The sequence below is a fragment of the Ostrea edulis genome, chromosome 7 (genome assembly GCF_947568905.1).
Source record: "Ostrea edulis chromosome 7, xbOstEdul1.1, whole genome shotgun sequence".
Lineage (NCBI taxonomy): Eukaryota > Metazoa > Mollusca > Bivalvia > Ostreida > Ostreidae > Ostrea > Ostrea edulis.
Window position 1 is genome coordinate 80,668,545 of NC_079170.1, and position 17,064 is coordinate 80,685,608.

At 35.7% G+C, this 17,064-nt stretch overlaps 2 long non-coding RNA genes across 2 annotated transcripts; one reads left to right on the top strand and one right to left on the bottom strand.

Annotated features, from left to right (window-relative positions):
• The first annotated feature begins 14,247 nt into the window (after window positions 1–14,247).
• On the top strand, window positions 14,248–15,188 carry LOC125655858 (uncharacterized). Its single transcript, XR_008797345.1, has 2 exons — window positions 14,248–14,615; window positions 14,867–15,188. It is a non-coding gene; the product is annotated as an uncharacterized LOC125655858 (long non-coding RNA).
• Window positions 14,605–15,524, bottom strand: LOC130048565 (uncharacterized). The gene is made up of 2 exons (XR_008797346.1): window positions 15,128–15,524; window positions 14,605–15,013 (listed from the first exon to the last, which is right to left on the bottom strand). It is a non-coding gene; the product is annotated as an uncharacterized LOC130048565 (long non-coding RNA).
• Between the last annotated feature and the right edge of the window lie 1,540 nt (window positions 15,525–17,064).

Here is a 17,064-nt window from a genome sequence, read left to right on the forward strand (position 1 = left end):
TCCTCCGCCTGATGTTCGGGGAGCTAGTGACCGGCACGAGAGCCTGATAACGCTCCGCTTCAAGGAAGTGCTACCTCAGCTCTCTAGGTATGGACTCAGACAGATAGGAGGATATCGCCTGTGTCCGTGACAGGTGGAGACAGGAATTTGGTAGAGGACTCCGAAGACGGGAAGTCAAGTTCAGACAAGCATATGAGGACAGGCGCATGCCTTACAAAAACAACCGGAGGACACCAAGAGACACTGTCTTTTAGATATATCGATGAGGTTTTGTCTATTAACAATAATAGCTTTTATTCATATGTCGATTTAATATATCCCTGTGAGCTCGAAATAAAGGACAACACAGAGTCGTCCACTTCTGCTTCATACTTAGATATTTTATTGAAAGTAGACATTAACGGCAAACTGACAGCTCAACTGGATGATAAACTGGATGATTTCAGCTTCTCCATCGTCAACTTCCCATATTTATGTAGCAATATTCCATTATCACCTGCATGTGGTGTTTATATATCTCAACTTATTCGATATGCAAGACCTTGTTCTGCGTATAGTCAGTTTTTTAAATCGAGGTAAGCTACTGACAAACAAGTTGATGGTACAGGGGTTTCAAAAGTCTCGATTGAAGTCAGCATTTCGCAAATTATATGGTCCTTATAACGATCTAATTCGTCAATACAACCTCGCATTGGGTCAAATGCTGTTTGACGTGTTTCATACCGATTGTTAAGCCGTTATTGGCACACTGAGTTTGACTGCAGATAACTCCGTTTACCTGATCAAGATATATGGCTCACGGCGGGTGTGACCGGTCAGCAGGGAATGCTTACTCCTCCTAGGCACCTGATCCCATCTCTGATGTGTCCAGGGGTCCGTGTTTGCATAACTATCTATTTTATATTGCTTGTAGGAGTTATGAGATTGATGACTGTTCGTTATCTTCACCTTGCACCATGTAGGTCGGGTCTACGTGACTTTAGCGACTAGATGGTACAAGTTAATTTGTATGCACTACGTCACACTCGGTACTCCCTGTGATCGAACCCATTCATTACACTTTTTCCAACCGAAGCAGCAACGTGGTTCTTGTATTTGAGGCGGAAACCAAGCACGTGGCCGAAGTTTTTTCTCCCTTTTTTGGATTTATTCCCTACACATAGCTTTTTGACAATGTTTTCCTGTATTAGGAATGCCACATAAAAAACGAGCAGCGACCCAGAGATCCCCGGCCAGGGGGGTCGGGATGAAACGTAATCGTCGGACAACAGCTCAGCTCCTGGAACGAAGTCCAAATCACACGGCCACACCTTGGACGGATCGACTAGCCCCTGCAGAGGGGCAGCCACAGCCCCCTGAGGAGGTCCCTCGATTCCCAATCGATAATACACCGGATAACCCGGGTGAGTCCTGCAATTTTTTGTTGAACCAAGCGGCATATTTACCCTTGGCTTTACCTTGTCAAATTACATCTACATGCGATGATATCGGCAGTCATGTCCCGCTTAAACTCAAGCAAAAAATATGGGAGGGGGATTTATTGATCTGTCTGTCCTAATCAAATCTGCTACGGAATTGGAGCAATTTGAGTCCCACGGGGATTTACAACTTGTCAATGGCAAGCTAAGCGTAGTCAAGCGCCAACTTAACTCCTTTTTGAGCATACAAAAGTGGACATCAGCCTTCATGATTTACATGAGCATTGTACTTCAACATAGTCAAACGGCCTAAGAAATGCTTAAGTACATGCAAGGTGAAGATAACGAACAGTGATCAATCTCATAACTCCTACAAGCAATACAAAATAGATAGTTGGGCAAACACGGACCCCTGGACACACCAGAGGTGGGATCAGGTGCCTAAGAGGAGTAAGCATCCCCTGTTGACCGGTCACACCCGCCGTGAGCCCCATATCCTGATCAGGTAAACGGAGTTATCCGCAGTCAAAATCAGTGTGCCAAGAACGGCTTAACAATCGGTATGAAACACGTCAAACAGCATTTGACCCAATGCAAGGTCGTATTGACGAACTAGATCGTTATAACGACCATAGAATTTGCAAAATGCTGACTTCAATCGAGACTGTTGAAATCCCTGTATCATCAACTTGTTTGTCAGTAGCTTACCTCGATTTAAAAACCGACTATACCCAGAACAAGCTCTGGGGCTTATGCGAGATATAAGGCTTGCAGCTAATCGTTCACAAAATTGGCAACAGTATGACGACCAATTCTGACTCCGTAAGGCCTCCAACTCTGCTATGTCTTGGGGCAAAATTCACAGCGAATTCTGGTTGATGTACATAAAAAACCAATCAAATTTCTCTCATCCCTAGAAGGTGTCAAACGGTTTATAGGTGTCTCAATATATCAAGACTTTCTATCTCTTACCAATTATTTGTTAGAATCTTTCGTGCTTTAACATCAGTATGTCGCTCGCCTTACTTTTTCAGCAGCCTTTTCATTGGCATTTTTACGGTTTGCGCAGTCAGTAAGTTTTGTCATCGTCGATTCCACAAGTTTCTCAAAACCAGCTAGGTCAAGCGTTGGTATTTTCACATAGGTCCAGGACAACTAAACCGGCAAACTCCTAGTTTGTCAAATTATCTACCCAACACTACTAATTAAGGCATATTTATAGCCCCCTCCCATTACTTATATATTGCTCTTTTCATGCGGATGGCACTCCTACGACACGTTTTCAGTACCTAGAAGATATTGGCATGTTGTCCATAGTTGCATGATAAACATTCATGGCTAACCAGGTTAGAGGTTTGTACATTGGACACAACCATGTCATCAAGGCTACTGAGATTGAGTTGTTCCAACAGATGACACTCATCTGTATGCCGGTCCTGAAAAATCAATTATTTCTCAACAATATGAAGCGGCCTTGGAATGTTTTTTTAAAAAAAATTTCCCCTTCAAATGTCAAGGTTTTTCTTACCCGCCGCACAAGTAATTTATCATTTTGTGCTTGTTGCTGTTTGCCAATTCTGCGTTTACTGTAATTTTTGTGCAACTCCAGTTTCAAGTACTGTGGTTTGGTCTAATGACTTATTCTTATCCATGTAATTTTTTATTGTATTTTGAGTTTCATTCAGTTTTTAATCCTACAAGTTTTTTGCGGGGGACATTGTTCCAATGTCTGTGGCCGAACTGGGGAGTCGGTAATGGAATGTGATGACTGTTTCTGTTCCAAAACCTGGTTGTTTCCCCCACCTACTTCTAAAGCAGGGGGCAATTTACAGTACTAAAAGTCGTACAAGTTAAAACAAGTAAACTAATAGTGGGGCCACCACCGAGGACGGTTGGGCCCACATCCACCTCACCTCAGTGAGGGGATGCTACAGTCTGATGCATGTTTGGGGCTTATGTCCAACATGATAATGTACATACCAGGTAGCACTGCAGGAGACAGGGTGAGAAGGGCGGGTCTCGCTTACCTCCTTAGAACGCTGGCGTCCGTTCAGGTCTGGGCACGGAATGTTTTACTCGGGCCCCCCAGTGTACCCCTTACAAGTTAAGTTAAACTGGCTCACTGGGCGACTCCCCAGTTACCCCACAAAATTTTCACATGCGGCCGATATTATCCATTTCAGTATACCCCGAATGTGTCATTGCTGTTATATGAATAAATTGGGAAACGTTGCTTGTGTCTGTTATTCACTGCAATGAGTCATGGACTGTTATTACAGCCAGCTTTTTTGGTTTTATCTATCAGGCGGATTCTTTAATTAATACAAAATAGAGTTGGTTAACACGGACTCCTTGATATACTAGAGTTTGAATCGGGTGCCTATGAAGAATAAGCACCCACTGTCGACCGGTCACAAGTATATTTAGGTGTCAAAAGTATATCAGTATGCAAAATCTAATCTACACTTAATACATATAAAGCAATGATTGATCCATATTGTTGCCGGGGAGACACAATCACAAACAGTTCACCACTCCCCTAACAACACGTACTGAGGAACAGGTCACCCTCAAGTACTGGTGGAGTGCTACTGTTGGAAACTGAAAACTGAATATCAAATACATAGTACATACAGATTATTGCAATACATGTGCTATAATATAAAGCATTAAAGTAACAAAGAATTTGTGATCTAGGAAATCGTACTTTGATTTTCTTAATGTTAAGTATGTTCTATAACAGTCTAATTTAACCTGTATCAACATATTATTCACACTTTCAATTTTGTTTTCAAGTCTTAACATCATTTTACTTTTGTAAATTCTGAAAGCAATATATGAAATCACAAAGTTAAATGTATGCACTTTAGGATTATCTTCATGAAAAAAAGCCGAGAACAATATGTTTCCATCGAATGTCAATTTCAAGCACCATTTCAACAGTATTCCATATCTGTCTTACATTTTAATTATAATTAAATGTGCATTGTTTTCAATGACATCAGCAAAAAATGTACAGTTTCTATGAACATCTTTTTTCCATTTGCTAAGTAGATAATTGTTGCATAACATATTGTGCAAAAGTTTGTAGTTAAATTCAGCAACATTTTTATCAACAACTTTACATACACTATTTCTATAAATATTAGTCCAGTCTGACTTTTCCAACATAAAAGTCTTTTCCCACATACGTTCCATATATGATCTTTGAAACTTATCATCAACAAAAATGTCGTAAAAGAATTTACAAAATTTCCCAATTATAGATTCAATTTTTCCATTTTTAAATAAAAACACGTTTTCTTTTTCTATATGGTATTTTGTCTTATGACTTCTTCTATTAAAAACATTTCTTAGTATTTTATATTCACACAACCAGTTATGTTTGTTTGTAAGATTTGAAAAATCAGTAATATCCTTGAATCCAATTTCATTAAACAGATCATCTAATTTTAAAACACCACTTTTCATCCAATTTGTACAAAAAGTGTCTCATTTTTATAAGTAAATCTTTTTTTTTTCCAAATATTTTGGGAAAATTGTAATGTTGTTGATTTGCCCTTAGCTTCATTGAAATATGTAATAATTTCTCTATAAAAATAGGGTATGTATTTATGTAACATTCCACTTTCACTCAAAAATGAGTCGTTTGTCTTTAATAGATAGTAAATATCATATTGATTCCTTTGACAGAAACTCTGGAAAAAGTCTTATAATTTATGGTTACACGATATTATTTTTGGGATCCATGATGCTTTAAGCGCTTTGAATTTGGATTTTAAGTCAACTATGTGTATTCCTCCTTTTAGTTTATCTCCTATCAGGGTGTTTCTTTTAATCCTGTTTTTCTTATTCCAAATGAAATTAAATATTATTTTATTTATTTCTTTGATAAATTCATCACCAGGAGTTGGTAATAAAGTTGCTGCATATACTAATTTTGATATTGCCAAAGAGTTTATTATGCAACATTTTCCAAATATTGTAAGTTTTCTGGTTCTCCATGAATCTAATAATTTTTCTATATCTCTTCGATACCGTATCCAGTTTTTTACGTCAACTGATAGTTCTTTGTTTCCGGAAACTAATAATTTCAGGTTGTCATTTTCATATATATTTATATCACCAGCAAGAATATTTTCAGCTGTACTATTGCTGTAAAAAAAAAAACAAGAACACACAACTGGTTTTATATGATAAGATCTATATCAAGGTAGTGTAAGGTTTGAAATCATAAGTAAATGCTGCTACAAGCCATGAAATGATTATTTCTCCATGCATAGTGATATGTAATTCATGCATATCTCTTCCAACACAGCTTGGGCAATTTCTCATTTTTAGAAGCATCTCGCGGTTAATGAAATAAAATGCACTTTTGTTTAATCTGGAGTAGACATGCACATATTGGATATTGATAGGCGTTTAAATCTACAGTATTCAACTTGGCTCAATGATAATTTGTATCAAGAATTAAACCTCCACGTGATCAGTCAATTCTAACTGTTGGATGGTATTGATTTTCATTTGCATTCTATTGATCTTTCCATTAACAAACATCGTCAGATTCTGGAATCAAATAAAATACTTTGGCATTTCTCCGAGATCACCGTGTCCAACGAACGTTTTAGATCGTTGGGGAAATGTCATTACCCGAGTCTGTGACATAACAAACGCAAATTTCTTCGTATAGCCGTTTTTCAGGTAAACCACCCACAATCACATTTCTGATCCCATTCATTGTCATTATCAGTCTTCAAAATTGTTTGGCATACTTTTCATTGTGTCGGAAATACAGTCCTTGACACGACCCTTTATTATGATATGATCGTGTTCATTGATGTGCGTTATTGTCACCAGAACGAGACCACTTTCCAGGCAACTGGACTTTGTTAGTTAATTCTGTGTTCTTGTAATATTTCTCAAAATCACATATGCTCCGAATACAAAGTTCCCCGTTCTCATGTTTTCTCAAAACATTTCCATCCTCGTCAATGATCTTCACTTCCGTGGCTGGTATTGGTTTTCCCACTTCACCAACTTCTATCTCACCAGCAGTAGTAATAGGTGGAAGTAAAGATATCCTAAATGATTCAGATGAATCGTATTCGACTGTAAGAGAATTGGTATATACGCCAACGACCTTCGTGTGGAGATCATTAACAATATGTTCACCTGTGATAGCCATATCAAGTTTGAAAGGATCGCTGTATTTTTCTCTTTGAGCCACCATATCTGAAAGAAAATAAGAAAATGATGCCGCTGCCTCTCATTGTTCATCTTTTATTATTTCCATATTTTCGTAGTGTTGTATCCTTTTAGGACAATTGAGGAATCGAAGAATACTCTAGGGTCCCCTAATTACACTGTTGAAATAGAAGATGCGGCTGCCCAAGCAATGTGTCGATCATTGTACGTTTTCCAAGAGAGGATCATATCATTATTGGTTTCATGAAAGTGTGTTTTAAGGATTAATTTAAGCTTCCCCGTGCTTCCAGACGTCATGAAAATCACAATTTCGTCCTCAGGGTAGAGGGTTGAAAATTCAATTTCAGTTCCTTTTTTCAACTGTAATACACTGGGGAGGTCGTCATAGGATGTTAAATACTCACTCTTTCTGAGAAGTACCAAAGCTGAAACGTTCGATTGGTCCACGATATATGTATTAAGTTGTAAAATAATATCTAAATATTCATCTCGTTTGCCAGGGTAAACAAAAAAGGCCCTGCACTCAGTAATTGAAACTATTTCATGAACATCTCCTGCGTCGGTAATATTGATGGACACGGGAACAACAATACCACCAGCTATTATTATGGCCAATTCTGTGATCACCCATTCCAGGGTGTTGAGGCCACAAAGGGCAATTTTATCTCCCTTCTTAATTCCTTTCCTGATAAGATAACCTGCTAACTTTGTTGTTAGAGAATGTTTTTGTTTGGAAATGATGCAGCTATTTCACTAAATACTTGAGTAAATGTTTTGTACTTTCATGGGATGGTCCGTGGAGTACAGAAATAACTGAATTCTGACATGACGAGTACAATTCTGAAGTAGAAGATCAATTGACTAACAAGAATAATTAAAACATTGCGTCTATTCATTGGTATGTGTTCATTGGTATATTCCATAAATTGTGTATACATCTGTATGACTTCAAATCATTGAACCAGACATATTTACAATGAATCCCTAACGAAATACAATTATTGTACGGTAGAAAGAAGAGGAAATATCGTCAATGTTAGCTAGATCTCATGACGTCATTAGTTTTCTTTTGACAGGTGTTCCAAACTACCCAATTAACATCGTTATTCAAACTCGTCAAACACCCATATTGATGTGGCTTTGATACAAATAGACTTAGTAAGAGACGTGAATATCTATAAAGATTTATTAGAAAGATTTAATTTTCATAAGAATTAGTATTGGAGTATCTCACTCGTTACAAGCCCTCTCATCATTTTGGGTAATTAATGACACCGGTTAAAATGGCTGTGATAAGTGAAAGAGCAGACGTGTGTGCAATTTGCAGTCACTTGGAGCTATATTGGACTTCAGTTAATGAATTGGGATAAGAAATGCAACTTAGAAATGATATAGAATGCTTCGCAGTCTATGTAATACTTTGTTTCAATGTTTAGTGCTACAGTACCAGGTTCTAGCTAAAATTCGACGATACATTGATTTATTCATGTCATGTGAGGTATGCGGATTTTCAGGATAAACTTTGGTAACAATGTAGATTAGGATATAGGGATCACGGCGGGTGTGACTGGTCGACAGGGGGTGCTTATTCCTCCTAGGTACCTGATCCCACCTCTGGTGTTTCCAGGGGTCCGTGTTTACCCAACTATCTATTTTGTATTGATTGTGGGAGTTATGAGATTGGTCACTGTTCGTTATCTTCACCTTTCATTGATTAATTATGAATATATTAGGATACCGAGTAAAACTAAATACCATTCCGTTTATTGTTTTTATATGGTCAACCTTGGTATTCTATATTTAGAGTTTTATACCATTACTTGTTAATAGTAAATTCGATCACGTGGGGATCCGGGATAGAATAGGTCCTCAGTATCCCTTGCTTGTCGTAAGAGGCGACTAAATGGGGCGGTCATTTGGATGATACTGCAAACACCGAGGTCCCGTGTTTCAGCAGATGTGGCACGATAAAGATTCCTCCCTGTTCAATGGCCATAAGCGGCGAGCATAGGCCTAAATTTTGCAGCACTTCACCGGCAATGGTGACGTCTCCATATGAAATATTCTCGAGCGGGACGTTAAACAATATTCAATCAATCGAACCCAAGAGATAGAATTGCCTGTTGTAGGTACCTAAATCATGTATCATGAAATACATTTTTTTCTGGTATCACAACTAGCACTTTGTTCAATTGATTTAAAATCATTTTAACAACATAACTCATAATTTGATAATATGTGATTTATAACCATAACCTGGACTATGTCGTTACCAACAAAATAGATGTACAGTATTACTTAACACTTTAACCCCGTCTCTCCTTTTTTACCAAAATAGTAATCAACGTCTATGCAATATCTCAAAATACACGAATTGCATTATACAAGACATTACATCAATGGTTTGATCATACATTTTGATAGAACATAAATAATTTCAGTGGGAATGAGATACTTTGGCACCTTCGAAGTGAGTCGCAATGTATGCAGAGCAAGACGTAGCTTGAGTTTACTTACATCTGCATCAAGGTAGAAAAGGATTTATATCTATATATTTATTATGTGGAAATTTATGGGTTTTTTTCAATAAGAAACAAGTGTTCTACGACAAATATAATCTGATTTTATTTTCTATTAGTTTACTATGAAAGGTGATCAATCTCATAAATCGTATAGGCAATACAAAATAGGGAGATTGACAAACACGCACCCCTGGATATACCAGAGGTGGGATCGGGTGTCTAGAAGGAGTACGTATCCCCTGTCGTTCTGTCACACCTGTCGTGAACCATATAGCTTGTTCAGATAAACGGGGTCAAAATCAAGTGTGCCTAGAACGGTTTAACAATCGATACGATGCAAGTCAGACAGCATTTGGCCCAATGATATGTTGTACTGGCAAACTAAATCGTTATTGAGACCATAAAATTTGCGATATGCTTACTTTAAACGAAACTGTTGAATTCCTGCTATCTGCTATCGTCGATATAGCTATCAGTTTTTGATTTTGATTTTTTTTTCTTTCCTGTTAACTAGAACAGAGCATAACATGTTTGAAAATATCTATATGTATAGACTTATATATTCGTATGAAAACACATATTAAATAAAAAATCTCAATATAGTTTTGTCTTGGATCAAAAGTCTACTCCAACTCTTTGCTATGAATAATTTCTTTTTTGTAATATTTCTATTCTAATGATTGGTTTGCATTCCCGTTTTAAAACACTTTGAAAATAGAACTTGTTTATGTAACTGATTATTATATTGTCGCAATCAATATCGATTTTATAATGACCACATCTTTAGTAAATTTCTTATAATGTCCATGTCAGTTATCAATGCATTTGATATGTTCACGCAGTTTTAAAAGTCCCATGTAGATCTATGTCAGCTCTAGATTTTCTCATAATTTTCCACGTTAGTGTATGTTAAAACTTTTGTACAACACTAAAAAAAAAAACTCGTACGTTACGTTTGAGTCTAGGTTTACTCCTACGTTTGAGTTTACAAATTTTAGCAATACGGGCCAGGGACTGTAACTCCGAGAAATCTATAGCGTCGCCAGGATTGTGGCCAAAAGTGATGGCATTTAATTTCTTAACTACTTAAGAATTTTCAATCAAATGAAATTTAAGGATAAATCCGATATTCGATGTCCAAGAGCTAAACATGGACGATATCAAATGCATTAAGTTAGTAGGAAAAAATTAAGAAAGAAGGAAATAATTCCATACATTTTTCTTGTCCTAATCGTTCCATGTTAGCGTTTTGAAAATTAATCAAGTTTATATCTCTGGAGATTGCATTATCTTTGCAATGAAAGGTAAAAAGTGAAGTTTGATGAAATGTTCAAAATGGAATATAAACGTTAGAGGTATTCTGATTTCTTCCCCCTCTCTCACGAGTTGTTGAGGAGTGATCTATCAAACTGAACTAGTGTGTATTTAATTCATTGCAGAGTAATGTCGAGGTTTCTTTTCAAGTTTACAACTGTTTAAGCTGAACCGCATATAGTCATAACACATATCGCCAGTTATATGACGTCTACTCCTAAGTCGTCGGTCGGAATGGGTCAGTGGTAAAGCGTTCACTTTTTAACCGTGAGGTCGTGAGTTCGAGCCCCCTCGTATCAAGACGGCGTAAAACCTAAAACATAAACATAGGTACTGATTTCTCGATCTTTCGGATATGAACATAAAATCAGAATTCATATGCCATTGAAGTCGTTAGATGTTCGAGAATTATCATTGCAGCTGTGGCATTGATCTTTAGGCATGGATTTAAAATTATTGTACTTCACATCTCAATGCGAGTGAAGATTCTCAAAGGAGTGAAACAAAGAAAGAAAACAAACTATCTTTTACGAAAAAATACACTAGCTATGTGCAATCAGGTATATTTTAGTTCCACATAAACCCTACATGAGGAGGAAGATTTACCAAAAAAGAAAAAAAAGAAACTCCGTTAAAGTATATTGGTTTTACGTTGTGTTAAAATATATGTCTGAAATACACATGGGCTAGCAACAATTTCCAGGCTTGCATTTCAACCTAACAAAAATGTAAAATATGAATATTAAAGATTGTAATAACATTACCCGTGTAAACGATGTACATTCTGTACACACAATTATGAAATGAATTGAATGATTTTATGAATCTGTAAGGGGTTGTGTGGACTGGGCTAGTACAAAACTCAGCTGTTTTTGAAAGACGAGGTCGTGATAACCCATTTCATTTAAGAGTTCTTAGATAAAAGTCAATTGTCAATGCAGTTACACAACGAAGAAGATGTAAAAAAAAAAATGACATGGCATAAATAGAACAAGTGACACTATATTTTTAACCCCGGCACATTACCAGACGAGATCACCAGCTCTATTTTAAAAAGATTTTTGATTAATATTATGTACATTGTTCATTTAAGATCAATCGATTGGAATCATTATCACAGTAGAATGAATGCACACGTGTCATTACCATAGTAAATGGCATGCACAAATTATAACAAATGTTGTAAGAAATTCAGAATAAGATTCGATAGATATAGGCTTAAACCGTTGTTTATTTTTAAATCAAGCGCCAGATCACGTGCTTCCAAAGTACACAGCATATCAGCAATTCGTCTTTCTTATATAATTCATTCTATGACTAGTCATAATACAGATGTAAATTTATGCCCAATTTGGAAAAAAAATAGTCCTTATTCATTAAATAGGGATTCAGCTTTTAGTGAAAGTAATGTTAGATATCTTTACAAAAACCCAGCTTTTGTTTACTATGGACAAAATTTCTTTCGATGTTGACAAATATCTAGCGTCTTAGTAAATAAACCGTATTTTTTTAGCCACCAGAGCATATAATTATCGGTTGAGCATCACCGAAGAGACATTATTTGTCGAAATGCGCATCTGGTGCATCAAAATTGGTACAGTATAATTTTTACATATCAAAGAATTTAGCTAGGACAAGGAGTATGAATTCGGTCATTATGAGTTAACGTTTGCATGGGTCACTGTTTAAACTTGCAAGAACACCCCTCTAAACAGATGTAATTGACGTTGTTTTATAATATTTTTTTTATTTTTAGATTAGAAAATCGATACAGGTTAACTTCAGCATAAAACTAGGCCGTCATGCGTGCCTTGCAAGAAAAAGTAATTATATCTAAAGCAGAAACTATAAATTTATGTGACCATGGTTTGAACAACCTCATTCAAAGTAATTTTCGCAAATTGTATGGTCGTTATGGTGATTTTATTTGCAAGTACAAGCTACCATGGGGTCGAATGCTGTCTAACGTGTTATATGCTAATTGTTAGGTCGTTCTTTATATCAAATGTGACTACGGAATACTCCATTTACCTGATCAAGATATAGCGCTCACGGACATGGAGTGTATGAACGGTGATCAGGGTATGGTTACTCCTTCTAGTTACATGCTCTTCTACTTTCCTTTTGAAATGCTGAATTTTAAGATTAGTTCTGTTATCTTATTCAAATTTCCAGAACGTTTTATATCACATCTATAGCGAAATGTCATCAAATAGCCGTGTTTCGAGTTCCTCCGGAACACAGTGTTTATTCTGTGTTTAGCCACGCCGCGTCAAAAATGTTCCACAGGGTTACTTCCGGTTTAACCGTTTATCGTTGTTTACCTTTGTTAACCAACACTCGACACTTCGTGTAGGCCTAGTAGGATGTAGATAGTCTTAATTTTGTCGATCATCATGAAATTGAAATACGCATGTAATAGTTTGGGGTGTGTGCGGTACATATTTGTTTATGAGCGTTTGATAAGCTACTATTAATCTACGAAATACAACGAGAACGCGAGACTTCGTCAAGAACAGAAGACGATGTTGTCGTGTAACTCACACAAGGCCCAGTTGTCTAGTAAGCGGAGGGGGGAAGGAAAAGAACGTATTAGACTCAGTGAAACCTGTCAAACAGGTAAAATTAAAATTATGACGACATTTTATATATGATTAAGCAAAACACAATGTGCACTGCTTCATAAAGCAGACATTAGGTCCAGTACAATCTAGGGCCTATGTGAAATAGAATTTACGTTACCAAATCAGGGCCAAAATAGACATAAACATGTAACATATATAATTATTGATATAAGACATAAATAATGACAATATACAGTGAAGAGTAATATATTAGCTATAACATTATAGGTATTTGAAATAGCTTTATTATTATTTAAAGCTAGTTGGTTTCTAAGTAGAATGGTATAGCCATATGTGGGTGAGGATAAAATTATCTACTTGGGTATAGTCAATATGCTGTCTAATTTGAAAATAATTATTTATCAACTAACACTTGTGTCACAATTAAGTCTTTGTAATTGGAAGAATTTTTAGCATGACTATTGATTATTGTAGTCATTTTATTGACTTTTCACAATCCAGTAGGTATTTGTGATTACTGCTCATATTTATATCACTGAACAAAATATATATCTGATCATAATTAAGGTAAAATTATTCCTTTCAGCAACATCATTTAAATTATGTGCTCATAGACTGGTCCAGCACAATCTCTAGTATAATTAGCCATGTACATGTATATATATTCTTAATCAAGCTATATATGCTTTTTAAAGCTAATTGAAATAGCTGTATAAAGCTAATTGAAATAGCTTGCTATAACTATTTCAAATCTTCTATCAAATATATTTTTAAAGCATAAAAATTGAATTTCTAAGTGAAAATATTTCATTCTTGTACTCGAAACAACACACTGAAAACAAAAAATACTTCTTAAACTATGTACCTTAGGAAGAATTTTGATTCTAAATTGTCAAATGTTTAGGATTATTAATTTGTTAAGCAACATTTTACCAATTTTCACCATTGAGGATCAATAGAATGATATATTGGCAATCAGATTCCACATTGTAAAGTCATCATATACTTATCAAAGCTTCGACACACACAAGGTAGTGGACAGTTATCAATACAAAAGAAATTCTCTTTTTCATGAAAATTCTTAAAATGGCATATGATCTATAACTAGAATAGTGTTGTTGTTAGTTCAGAGTGCATGTATATTGTCATGTCCATTGCACTTTAGAAATTTAATCGAAACTAGCTTAATGAAGCTATTTGAAATAGCTTTATAAAACTATATAGCTAAATATAGAGATTGTACTGGGCCTGATATATATGGCAATACAGAGGAAATCCATCATATGCATCAAAAGTTTGAAAAAGGTGAATTGACTTAAATATTTGTGAACAAAATTGAAACAAGAAAAAAAAAAGAAATTAGGAAGAACCTTTTGTGTTCGTTTAAAACATGTTGGGTAGATTTTGAAGTTGTTTAACTCGGCTTTATACATGATACATGTTAAGTGCTCAAATGACTCTTGTGATGAAGTATGCATATTTTTCAGATTGATTTCAGAAGTCTGAATGCAAGCAAGCTCCCATATGACTACAATGTATAAGGGAAATTATATATATGTACAATAAATATGGTAAGCTTTATTGATAAAAGTCATGAAAACTCATACATTCAGTTTTAATATGAATTACTTTATGTATTTCCAAATAAGTTAAAAGATATACATGTATGTGCAGTGAACAGTATTTTTAATAAATACATGAATTATGATTTCTGCAATTTTTTTTTTTTTTTTTTTTTTTTTTTTTTTTTTTTTTTACATCTTTGATTCTCAAATTGACAAAAATCTATTATCAATATTGTGGCATCCCTCCTCTTTTTCAGGTATATTGGAACTGGATAATTTCCCATGCCTTTCACTTGAGGTCTTCAGTTTCATCATTAATCATGTGAACGTCTGTATGAAAAACTCTCATGATGTCATGTCATTGCTGAACATTCCTTAACACTGGTTTATTTCAGCCACACTACCTATAACATTGCCAAAATATTAGACTGAAAATTTTCAAATACACAAGATTTGAAGCAGCAAAAGAAAAGAATTAAATATGTATAACACAAAAAGAAGAAGAAATTAATTCTCACCTGGCTGAAATGAACTTTTTACTCCTTTTTAGCTCCCTTTCACCACATACCAGCCAACAACTAGCAGTCATTATATGCAGATCAGCCATTGTTATCAACCTGTGTAAATATATGTTGAATAAAATATGAATGAAAATTGTTGTTCTTCGTTATTCTTTTTTTAAAATATATACCCAATAGCATATTTCCTTACACAGTACTAAATCAAAGGGGTAGATCATATATATAATAGATAACCTGGCTCATGTTCAGCTGGTTCCATTCTTGTATACAAGTGGTTTGAATGGAAATGTACATTTCTGATGTACATGCAAAGTACCTTGATTGCACAGGCAATATGCATCACTTATGTTCGAATTTACTATTAAAGAGTACTCTTTAATAGTAAAATCGACCCCTGTGCTTGATTGGTATTAAAAGTTGGAGCAAAGATAAATGAAAGTTCTTTGATGTAATTAAAAATTTTGCAGTGAATGAACCATCGGTATGGAGCTTGTATAAATGATTATGCAAATTCTAGTATAGATCCGTATTAAGGGATATATTATCTGGTGTTCTCGTATTTTATTTAATTGGCAGATATTATATATATATACCCCCCCCCTTCTCACTCCCTTGTGAAATTGCTTCGTAAGTTTTATGAGCCTGAACCATAAGTTCATAATTGAAATTCTCTAATATATGATGCTTTATCATCTATTTAATGACGCATGAACACCGTTGTAAAATACATACACTGCTCAGATGTGGGTGAGACCATGAGGGTACATGTACAAGTAGATTGACAAGATGTTGCACAGTCTATATTATATTTTTAAGAGTCAGTACAAACCTCTTGGTTTTCCTAAAAGTTGATATAAGCAAACTGGATAGAAGAACAATGATGTTTCTTTGTTGGTTCAGCTTTCACGGAATGTAATAATCGCAATGAATTTCGGCTGCTCGTGGATTTCTACACAAATGACGCCATCGTTTCCTCTGCGTGAACGCTTTTCCCGGGTTTGGGAAAAGGTAAACTTTGACATCTTCCCAAGAAATGTATATCCCTTGCTATCCTTTATCTGAATTGCGACAGTTTGTGCCGCAAAATCTATATTTTGTCAATGACAATTTTGTTACCAGTGTAAACAAAATTAACCGGAAGTACCCCTGTGGAACATTTTGTTCATATCACGTGACCGGCGTGGCTAAATACGAAAATTCCCGGGTGTTCCGGAGGAACTCGAAACACGGCTATTGAATCAATCGACCATTAATATAACCAGTGGAGAGAAATTGACACCATATGTAGGCCATTATCCAATATTGCTACAATAATATTTGGAATCTACGAAGAAGCTGACTTCATCGTGTTTGTTATAAAGAATTAGGTACGATTCTTATTTCTCCAATATACATGCATCTATGGCCAGCAAAACACCCAAACATGAAACAGATGTTGAAGACTCCTAGGTGTCTTCTTTCGAGTTACCCCAGCCGCGACATACCTAAGGCGTTAAAACAGGTAGTGACAATTCCATCGCCAAACACTCGGCTTCAGGTGTGAATGTCATGGGTCCCCGGAGATGACCTTAAAAATGGATGTCCCGTGTCACAGCAGGTGCGTCACACTAAAGAACCCCCACTGCTCAATGACCGTGAGCGTCAAGCAAAGACCTAAATTTGAAGCCCTTCACTTGTCTTGATGGTGTATCCATATGAGTGAATAATTTCCGTGATAGACGTTAACAATCAATTAATCAATCTTCTTTCCAGCTCAGTGAAGTCCATGCCGTCGACTTAAAGGCCAGTGCAGGACTTTTTTTTTTCGTCTATAATTCTTTATTACCTTTGCTGTTTTGTGAGAGTGCAAAAATTGGAAATTGCAACAATGTGTTGTAAGTCATACTTTTTAAATATCACATATATGTATTTATCGTTTTGAACGGGCGCCTGTA